This window comes from Gymnodraco acuticeps, unplaced genomic scaffold (genome assembly GCF_902827175.1).
Source record: "Gymnodraco acuticeps unplaced genomic scaffold, fGymAcu1.1, whole genome shotgun sequence".
Lineage (NCBI taxonomy): Eukaryota > Metazoa > Chordata > Actinopteri > Perciformes > Bathydraconidae > Gymnodraco > Gymnodraco acuticeps.
The window spans coordinates 1992974-2004355 of NW_022990513.1; the positions used below are offsets into that span (position 1 = coordinate 1992974).

Consider the following 11382-nt stretch of genomic DNA (forward strand, 5'->3'; position numbering starts at 1 on the left):
CGGACCGCACAGTTAATATTAACGAACGCACCCGTAATGTGGCTGCTGAAGCTAGACCATCATCGCGGAGCAGCAGAGCCGACAGGCAGGAAGACTCGAGCACACAGCTCGCGCTGCATTATAATATATAAAAAAAGAACACCATGCGTGTCACATAACAGCTCGCGGCCGCAGATTACTCCGGGTCCCAGACCCCAAACATATTTTTATTGCAGATCTACATGAATCACACAAACGACCTATTTTGGATTCAAAACGGCGAATTTCATGCACTACACATTTTTCTTGGATTAGTTAACACTATAGTCCCTAATATATTTGTAGAAAGGCAGGAAATGGAATTAAATTGAGAAAATGTTTCATTGCGGAGGACCCACTGTTTTGTGTCCCCCCCCACTTCTCAAACCAAAGTTAACCGTTTTATAAACGATTACCAAGTGTGGTAACCGTCGGACCGAACCACGCCCCTTAGCTGTGATATACTGAGCATATACCACGGCCTGTCGTGAGCTATTGCTTAAATATATAGCATGCATCAAACAGAATGATGAAGAATTGTAAAAAAGGAACTTTGAGATAGAGCCAGGTCACTATCTCAAAATAAGCCCATGATCCAGGCATGCAGTGGAGGCATGCTGTCTAGCTGTTATTTAAATGGGTGGTATGAATAACTCTCTTACAAACTATGTCATCTTCTGGTAAATTATCTGTTCAGCATATTCTGAAAAAAGGTGTCCTGCAGTGACTTTCATCAACTCATGAACCTGAGAGACAAAAGAACATAGTATGTCTGACATTTTCCTTTTTTTGTACAGTATTCCAAAATGCTGTCTTCCACGAACATCACAATATCACGGTTAATCCAGCTGAGCCCACTTTGTGATCCTTAATGGCTGACTGATACTTTGGTCAAAGAATGACCAACAGGATCCCCAGTAGCACTGCCTGCTCTTACAGCTACTGTTAAAGTGCCACTGAGCAAAGCACTAATCAGTGGCGGATTTAGGATTGTAGGAGATCCGGGGCTTAGCCCAGGAGTTGTTGAGCGGGGGGCTTGGTGCAGGGTAATCATCTACAAGTGCTATTTTTTACAAGTGGGGGGCGGACCATCCTTTGGGGGGTCGTCGCCTCCTCTAGGGGGGTCCGGGAGCATGCTCCCCCGGGAAGATTTTCTTTTTTAAATATTGAAGTTAAAAGCATCAATCTGGTGCACTTTGAGAGCAAAATTAAACCTACCTTAATAATACCTTAAAGCGGACAAAAGGCACTGGAGAACACTTATTCATTAACACCCTTTAATGAAGCAAACTAATGCCTTAACTCACTCAAATACAGTCAGCAGCTGGTTGAAGTCACTTCAGATCACTGATCCAGGGAACATGCCTCACATCCACTGAAAGAAGAAAATATAAAACAAAATTAAGATTAACCATATAATTAATATGTAAAACAATAAAATAAAATGCATCATATTATCTTACAGTACATGGCACCTCATAAACTTCAGATGTAAATAAGAAACATGAAATGTATCTTATTCTCTTATGTGATCCTGGCTGGCACCTCTGCTGTATTTTACAGCTCTGTTCTTCACTGCCTTCTTCTAATCCTGTTTTCTTCTTTTAGTGTCTTAAAAGTAGACTGAGTTATGAAGGGTTAACGTTACATCTTAGGATAATTTGTAGTCATGTTCTGTATACATACTAACATATAAGGTCATACATCGTGTGGTTACTCCATGTTTACTAGCAATAACATTAACGTTACATCACTATTTTTCACTTCTTACTCAGTCAGCCAGAGTGCAGATATCACCATTTATTCACTTTAACGTTAGAAAACCAGCAAAGTAACATTTCAAATAAGATTCACAAACCTGAAACACAGGGGTGCCGGGTACTGTAGGCTAGAGAAGGCTAAGCCTTCCCAAATATTTGTGTCACTGCATCCTGGTAAAATAAAAATATAATGTATAATGTTTGTGTCTTTGACATTAGCGCTGCTATGCAGCCACCTGTGCCCTGTACTACGAAGCCAGTTCAACAGACCCTGGATATGTTTGAGTTATCTTAACAAACGAGATCTCGCTAAGCGGTCCTACAACGCTGGTTATCAACTCGGCAAATCAAGCCAGGGTTTCTCTCTCCAGCTGAGAGCGCGTTCACGTGAAAGGGGCGGGGTTAGTTACATTTTGACCAATCACAAGTGTACTGACAGCGCAGCGTCATACTTCATTAATGAAAAGTAAACTAATATTAGACAAATATGAACTTTAAACATCCATGACTTAAACATATAATCCAGGATACAAGCCACATAGTTGCACCTGCAAGGAGAATACAGACTTAACTGGTTTAACTGGTTAAAAAATAAATAAACTATCGAGTGTTTGAAAGCTTTTTTATGATACTGCCCCATCTAAGACACGAGTGGATCTGACTTTAATTACATTTGAGTTGAGTGTTTCATCAACTTAATGTGTTGCTTAAAATAATACGTGTGCATACAGTAGGCCAGGGGTGCCCAACCAGTCGATCGCGATCGACCGGTCGATCGCGGGGAGATTCCCAGTCGATCGCGAGATGTGTCTAAAAATAGAACAACAATATTCTGTTTTATCGTTAATGTCCTGCAACATAATCTTCCTGTGCCAGAATAATGCACTTGAACGCATCAAAGCTTTGTGATTGGCCGGCGTGACCCCATGTGTCGGGGCGTAGCTGGTGGGCAGTGGGCACTAATTCACTGACGTTGTCCGTGTCAACAGGAGTGACAGTCCGCACACACACAAGACCGTAATTATGGCAGAAGCAAGAAAGCCCAAAATATATAATTCTCACTCCGAGTGGGAGGATGATTATTTTTGTATCTATTCCAATTCAAAGTCCATCTGTCTCATTTGCAATGCGAGCGTGGCTTTATCGAAGAAGGGTAATTTAGGAGCGGCATTTCAAAACAGTGCACAAACGCTGCGGGACAGAATTCCCTCCTAATTCTGCCCTACGCTCCCAAAAGGGGAGGGGCCTGAAAGGACAGCTAAATGCACAGCAGTCCATTTTCCCCAGGCCCAACAACAAGAGCAAGGCTGCTACCATAGCATCTTATCGTGTCAGTCACGTTCTTGAGAAACACATGAAGTCTTCCAAAGACGGCGAAGTTGTGAAAGAAGCATTCCTGGAGGCTGCCGACGCGCTTTTGGGGGACAGTAAAAATAACAGTAGCATTTCAACAGGTTTTTGATATAATAAAAACTCAAGTTAGATACCGTTATTAATCAGCTGTAAGTTTTAGTTTGTTTGAACTTAGTCATGATAATTATTGTACAAAATGGTATAAGAATGCAAACTTAAATTGATTATAGTCTATTATCAATTCAGGTTAAGAAACTAGTGTTGCTTGCATCCTATTTTAAAGGCATTTCTTTTTATAATCTACTAAAATGCTACAAAAAAGGGTTTGATTCTATTAATTGTGTCTTTTTATTGCACTTTGACAGCAGATACCTGTGTAGCTTCAGATCTGAGTTGTCTTATTAGTAAGCCTAATTTATACTTTTGTACCAACACTATTTTTATATAATGGCAAAGAAAGGGTTCAGAGTATTTTCTTTTTCCCTGTGTCATATGTGGCAGCACTGTTCAATGGTTCTTGAAAACATTACCCACTGTAGTATGTGACCTGTGAATAAACTCCATCTCATTATCAACAACACTGTTGTGTAACTTCAGTTAAATACTTGTATGCGTGTAGATTAGAAAGAGGTAAGATAAAGGATCTGCAGTATTTTATGAAGTATTCATCGTACAAAGGTCAGTTTTATACAAGTAGAAGTGTGTATTTACCTGGTAGTAGGCTGTCTGTAATGGCTACGCCTCTCTATTTGGACTGGTAGATCTCGGCAGACTGACAACTTTAAAAGTAGCTCTCGGTTCAAAAAAGGTTGGGCACCCCTGGTTTAAAGCAATCCGGGCGAAACTGGAACAAGTTACTGCATGATCATCTTACAGAGAATGGGTTTGTGCAAAATGATGCTGATCATTGTGTCTACAGACAAGAGTCTGAGAACGAAAGAGTTATTCTGTTGATATGGGTAGATGACCTACTTATAGCGGCCAATAACAACGGCTCACTCAGTGATGTCAAAGAGACGTTGAAGAGGAAGTTTAAAATGAAAGTTTTGGGTGAACTTAAACACTTCCTAGGTATCGACTTTACACAGAGTGAGGGGGAGATGCTAGAGAGGTTTGGCATGTCAGAGTGCAAACCAAGGTCAACTCCATGCGAGCAAAAGTTACATTTTGACACTGAGGGTGAAGTTATGGATTCAACAGGATACAGAGAGATAGTAGGTAGCTTGATATACATTATGACATGTACCAGACCTGATCTGAGCTGGATTGTGAGTAAACTATCACAACACTTAGCAGAACCAAAACAACTGTCGAGGTATCTAAAGGGTACTATAGACCAAGAGCTACATTACAAGAAAAGTGAGGAAAGCCTAAAGCTTGAGGGATACAGTGATGCTGATTGGGCAGCCGATCAAAATGATAAGAGAAGCACAACTGGATATTGTTTCAGCTTAACTGAAAATGGTCCAGTTATATCCTGGAAAAGTAGGAAGCAGCCAACAGTGGCGCTATCGACCTGTGAAGCCGAGTACATGGCATTAGCCGCAGCTACTAGCCTACTCAAGAGAGCATGTACCTTGTACAGTTATTAAAAGGAGTAGACCGTAACAGCCCACATGTACCAGTGAAGATATATGAGGACAACCAGGGAGCAATAGCTCTATCCAAAAACCCTGTATCCAGACAGAGAAGCAAGCATGGAGACATCAAATACCATTTTGTACGATCTGCACATGCTGAGGGGAAGATATCTATTACATATTGTCCTACTGCAGATATAGCTGATGTCCTAACCAAGCCGTTGACAAAGGCACAATTTGACAAGTTCAAAGGGTATTTGTTTGGAGTAATGTGAATTGCAGGTGTACAATTTTTTTTTAGTTTATTTGGATTCTGTGTACCACTGTAGAGAGTTATCAACATGTCTTTGAGTGGGAGTGTTAAGCATATTTGTATAATAACAAAGTCATGTTTCAGTTCATGTGTATGACATCATCAGAATGTGCCTGAAACGTGGTGATGCTAATCATAGATATATATATAAACAGATGACTCACCCGCGCTGCTGGCCAATGGAGACCGACGTTGCCACATGGCGGCCATCTTGCCACAGGCAGCTCGCTCACTTATAACATTATGTCTATGGTGCACTATTGAAATAACCGTAGATTGCTCAATTTTCAACCAAGTTTCAAACGGTTTGGTTTGTTATAAACATCAAAGATGTAGTTATGATACTGCATACTTATAATTATAATCATGAACTTTTTTTATTCAACATGTGTTGTTGTCTCCTGTATCATAGCCATGCTAATAACGTTTATAATAAACCAAACCGTTTGTAAATCAGTCAAGATGTCACCGAGTTAAGAGTATTTTTGTGCAGATCACTCACCTTACAACAGCTGTAGCAGTAGTTGTTGACTGTGGCAAGATGGCCGCCGGTGAGCTACGCTGGCGACTCCCCCTTCAGCCATCTAGTGTTTATATTAAAGTGACCAGATTTTCAAAATTGAGTTTTGCGGTCAAAATATCAATAACATATCCAATTTTCTTCACTGTTAATGTAAAAAGGGAGACTATTCTGGTTCAATTTAATTTGAACATTTTAACTGTTGGATACAAACAGAAGGACGATAGCTCATATATGAGACTTCCAAGGTATTTTATTTTGAAACTCTACATCAGATTGTCCTGATTCTCTCGGAGTGATTAGATGGGGTGTCCTGCTATCACCCTGGAGTGAAATATGTCTTTGATAAGTTGACAGTTTTTTATTTATTCTTGTATAAAAACAGAAGGACGATAGCCCATATATGAGATTTCAAAAGTATTTTTTTTGAAACTCTACATCAGATTGTCCTGATTTTCTCTGATTGACTAGATGGGGTCCTGCTATCACCCTGAAGTGAAATAAGTATTAGATTGACTTCGAATGACTCTTTGATTATGGACCGTTTCCATTAAATAATAATCAAAATATAGATGGACAATAGATTTAATTTGAGATTTTAAATAGCATACATTTTAAATTGTGCTTCAGAAAGTAATGTTATTTTAGGAATGTTGTGAGATGGTGTCAACATCAATTGAAATTAGTCACCCAGTGGAAATGTCAGATATGTCTTCATAACTGTATACTTACATTTTACATTCACTCAGTTATAATGTGGTAGTTATACGTAGTTTGTTTTAAATTATTATTGATCACATTATATAGTACATATTTCTTAATTTAAGCTCCAGTATATATGAATATGTTTGGTGTGTTTTTTAGGTATATTTGTTATTGACCGAGTAAACGCTTTTATTTTGAATGCAGTTTTTACAGGCCTCTACCGTAATGCATAGGATATTCATGCACCGCAATACAACGTGCGGGCTGGCTTGACTGTGTTTTCCGAAGTAGGGGCTGGCTTGACCACAGTCTGTTTACCCAGTGTTTCCTGACATGAAACGTTTTATTTCACCTTGCTATGTGTTTTTAACGTATATTAAAAAACGGGGACATTTCCGGGGACAGTTTCAACCGGGGACAGGCCTATACAAACGGGGACGTCTGGTCACCCTAGTTTATATATATATCTATGATGCTAATGAGCATGCACAATAAACGGTCCGTACTCCAGGCCAAACTCTGAGCGATGTGGTCGTGTGTTTTTTCTTCCATTAGCATACTTACAAACTACTTTGGTTGACTGCGAACGTGGAGACTTCTCTGCATACGGCAGTTTAAACTGTATTTCCTTTATCCTGTAATATGACTTGATAGATTTAAACTCCGCACACTGAGCTCTGATTGGTCAGCAGGCGGTGCTTTCACTGAGTTGATCTCTATTCTATAGACGCCGGGGGCGGGCAGTGTCAGGTAAAAAAAAGTTATTTAGCCTTCCCCAACCTGAGCCTCACGCGCCGCCTATATGCTGAAACATCATCCATTTCTTCACTGCTGGTGATGACATTGGTGTCGCAGTTTTTGCGTGGCTGTGTCTTTAGCTGAAAGCCCAGTGGTGATCTGTTCATCTGTCATACTGATCATACAGTCAATAACTTTGTTGTTATTAGCATCTGGTTAGCTAGCTATGCTAACGAATATAAGAAGCTTTTTCTCCAACCAGTGAGATAAAGGCACATCTTTATATGATCATTATAGTTATCAAAAAACAAGAGCATAAAGTAAACAGGTATAAAATACTATATGCCATTAACAAAAAGTTGTTATTAATAAACAAGAATACAGTTTAAAAGGAGAGTGATTTGTAAAATATCGATAAAGAAAAGTGAATCTGCTTACAGAACTGTTCCATATGGATGTTGAGAGATGTATCCATAGATCTATTAATTTTGCTCTCAAAGTGCACCAGATTGATGCTTTCAACTTCCCGGAGCATGCCCCCCCCGGACCCCCCTAGAGGAGGTTAGGTCCCCCCCACTTAAATCATGTCCACATGGATAGGAAACTAAATACATTTGCACACATCATGTGTCCATATCTGTCTGTTTGGTGGTCATGCCACAACCGTGCATGCATACGCGAGTCATGGCAAGATATCTGGATTAAGAGGTTGCTTTTTCTTTGCACAGCATGAAAGAAAGGCCAAATGAATGGGCTGTGATTTTTAAGCAGAGGTCAATAATTTGTACGGCCCTCGGAGGATGTTGAAAAAGTTGAAATGGCCCTTGAGAGGAAAAAGGTTCCCCACCCCTGTACTAGGGCATTGCGTTCCAAGAATGCTGCTATAAAGCACAACTGCCTCATGAAGTCCTCTCGTTTGTTCCTGACTGATGCTTCCAAAGTGAACACTACAAATGAAAAGACCAATAATTACATCCACCTGATCATAATACATACATGCAGAAAGACAATAATGAATTCCCATACAGTATACTCATTTTACACACAAAATCCAAACAATAAATCTGTATTAATAACAAAACAACCAGAAATGATGCAATTCTCCCATAGATGAGAATATATTCATGAAGGTATTTTTGTTACTTCTCCATTTCTATAACCTGCCACTAGAGGGTCCCCTTGGCTGCCCCTCCAAACAACTCATATTAAACCAATACTGTCCTTTAAAGTGGACCTATCATGCTATATTTGAAACATATATTGTTGGGCCATACCTTTACAAAACATGTCTGTGAAGTTTTTTTTTCAAAATACCAAACAGTTCACACATTGTAGCCATTTCTCTTACTGCTCATACCCCTCTTTTGAAGCCCTGGTTGCGGTCGGATAATCCAAAAATCAGCTCCTAAATTCTAACCCTATCGTCTATTCCTTGACCTCTGAAAGGTCACGGGGTTAAGGGATAGTGGATAGGAGAATTCAAAAGGATTTAGGAGAAGAGACGGTACTTTAGAGAATCTGACTGCACTTTCACTATCCGACGTGTTTATGATGCGCCAGCGGACGTCTTGTTGTGCGTCTGCTGCTGTGGGGAAACTATGGAAACTACAGTTTTCTATACAGCGGACTACAACATGGATGTTTAATAAGAACGAGGGACTACTGTAAACTCATCTAGAGACTCTGCACCGTGCTCTGATGCTGTTGCTTTATGCTTTATGAACGTGGACAACAGAGAAACATATTCTTCATGACCAAAGTTGGAATTGAAATAAAAAAGGAAAGTGAAACTTATGCTCGTCACCCTCTCCCTCCGGTCCACATTAATACAAATGATCCCAATACGTATGATTGTATGAAAAGATCTTAAAATCAATACAAATGTATTTATTATAAACGTTAGTCCTTAACATCTATCACTGTGTATATCACCATTCAAACATCTTTTAAAAGTTGAACAACCCCCACACAGCTCAGTAAAGACTGTGAAATGTTGACTTTATTTGATCATTTCAGTAAAAACTAACGTTCATATTTCTCTTTTTGATTATAATACTGATGAACGTTCAAAACAAAGCACTTTAAAATGCGTAATAAGCACCGTAACATTCATGATATAATTTCTCCGTCATAATCGGTTGTTTCCGTGAACGGCCGACTGTTGTGTGATGGCAAATGCTGCGGCTGCAATGCATTGTGGGGCAGCACTTTCTCCTCTCCTTTCGGTAAGGGAGGTCCAGTGGTTCCTAAGCTAAAGGAGGTTATTGTCACTACCCGATCTGCAGCTCTGCCCGATCTGTACTGCGCATGTGCGAGATGGTCCGCCATATTGGACAACTCCGGACGGCAACCCAAGAAGGACACTTGACACAGTGGCTTTTGGCAAAGCTCAAAAAGAAAACTCGAGAGGGATGAGTTATTGTTATTACAACGTGACTTCCCTATTATTTAACAACTCTTTTTATTGGGTTCTTTTATTTGGGGTTAAGTACATTGTCAGAATAAGTGAGAAATTAATTTAACTTCTGTTAGACAGCTATCATACTGAATACATATTTACTGTGAATGTGTGCAAAAATGTATGGCATATAGCTGTCTAACAGAAGTTTCTTTTTGAGATTTGCCAAAAGCCACTGTGTCAAGTGTCCTTCTTAGGTTGCCGTACGGAGTTGTCCAATATGGCGGACCATCTCGCACATGCGCACTGCAGATCGGGCAGAGCTGCAGATCGGGTAGTGACAGTTACAAAGGAAGTTTGAAACCTCCTTTCCTATCATGTAGAGAATTGGAACGGCACTTATCATGGCTGCCACTGAGGGACTTCCGGGTCATTTCACTCCGTTAGGAAGGTTCCTAAGCTAAATGGACTATTCGACTGCAGCCAAGGTGTGAGAAACGCAGATCTTGGGTCCTTAGCTCGAAAAAATAAAAGAAGAGGAGGCAGAGCTAATGCCTGATCAGAATTCTACTGGAGATAAAGTTAAATTCTGCTGTGATAAAACGCCATTATCACAAGGTGAGTTCTTTTTTTATTTCCTGCTTTTTAAACACATGTGCTCCACAGTACAGGTTAGCTCTGAGTGTTAGCGAGGCTTGCTAATGTAAACAAAGACGAGATTACGTCCAAAACACGTCAGGCATTGTTCCTGGTAGCAACTTTCTGTGGGTCCGCTGCCTATTTGATGCCGATTTGACGTCAGTTCGGATGGAATCTGTATCCGCTCGTTGTACCCCCATTTTTAAAAGATTTGAGGAAAAGAGAGGGGGTTTTATTTTCTGACGCTGCGTGAGTTCCCCGACGCACCGGGGACACATATGTATGTATAAAAGACATCACAAAGTGCATTTTGCATGATAGGTCCCCTTTAAGTTTTCTGTGAAAGATGGAGAGTCACTTCCTGTGGCATGTCATAATATTGTTTTATTAAGTAAATATCAAACATATCCTTAAGGCCTGCTGTTCCTCTGTTTGTGGACGGTGGTGTTGGGAGGAGTAATGTTTCCTCAACAATCACAGCTGATTTACTGACCTTGTTAAACATGACAATCTCAGAAAATGATTCACAATACATCAGAAATGACTTCAATATTAACTGCATTTAGTTTAAGCTATGACTGCCACATAGAGGGGAGGTAGTCCGGACCTCTTTGGAGTCCTTAGATGTGTTTCAAATCTGTGTGGAGTTATTGGACTCATACTTGGATGAAAATAGACAAATATGAATAAAATATTCATCTATTAATGAGAGGGACTGAAGAAGATATAATTATTGTCGTAGGGGCCTACTTATTGGATAAACATTATTGTGGACATTAAAAATAAAGAATATAACAGCATATTTTAACCATAAACTTGTCATACTGGGAACACTGGTGTGACTATGTAAAGCCCAATGGGCCAGATTCTATTTCTGCAAACCAATAAATATTAGAAAATATATTATGCTGTAATTGATTTGGAACATAAAAAGCATTGAATATTTGAAATTCATCTTATGGAGATATGTTATTGCTGAATAAAAAATGTGTTCATTAATTTTCATTCTCATTCATACAGGAGGTAACCTGTGATGGCAGACAGCTGATTAGACAGCATCACAGGCCAAAGGTCTGGAGAAGAGAATCATTTGGAAGTGAGAATTCCAATAATATTGGAGCTGAATTTGTTGATATGAAGGAGTGAAACAGATCCATGTTGCTGCATCACCAGCATTCATCTCTGCTGGATGTCGTGTTGTGTTCACTGACACTCTGACAGGCTGGGAAAACACAGGATGATTGTCAGTCTTCTACCGGGGCCTATTTGTTATAACCTTTGTTCTTGTGAAAGATTGCAAAAATAATTTGGACAAACCAAAACATATGAATTGTTTATGCTTATTGTATATGCAATAT

General features: G+C 39.7%; 1 long non-coding RNA gene across 1 annotated transcript in view; it reads right to left on the reverse strand.

Moving 5' to 3' along the window:
* Positions 1-1299: 1299 nt before the first annotated feature.
* LOC117553270 overlaps positions 1300-11382 on the reverse strand; it is a 16879-nt gene continuing 6796 nt past the window's right edge. The window contains exon 5 of the long non-coding RNA XR_004570103.1: positions 1300-1393. This is a non-coding gene — a long non-coding RNA (uncharacterized LOC117553270). The remainder of the gene's footprint in view (positions 1394-11382) is intronic.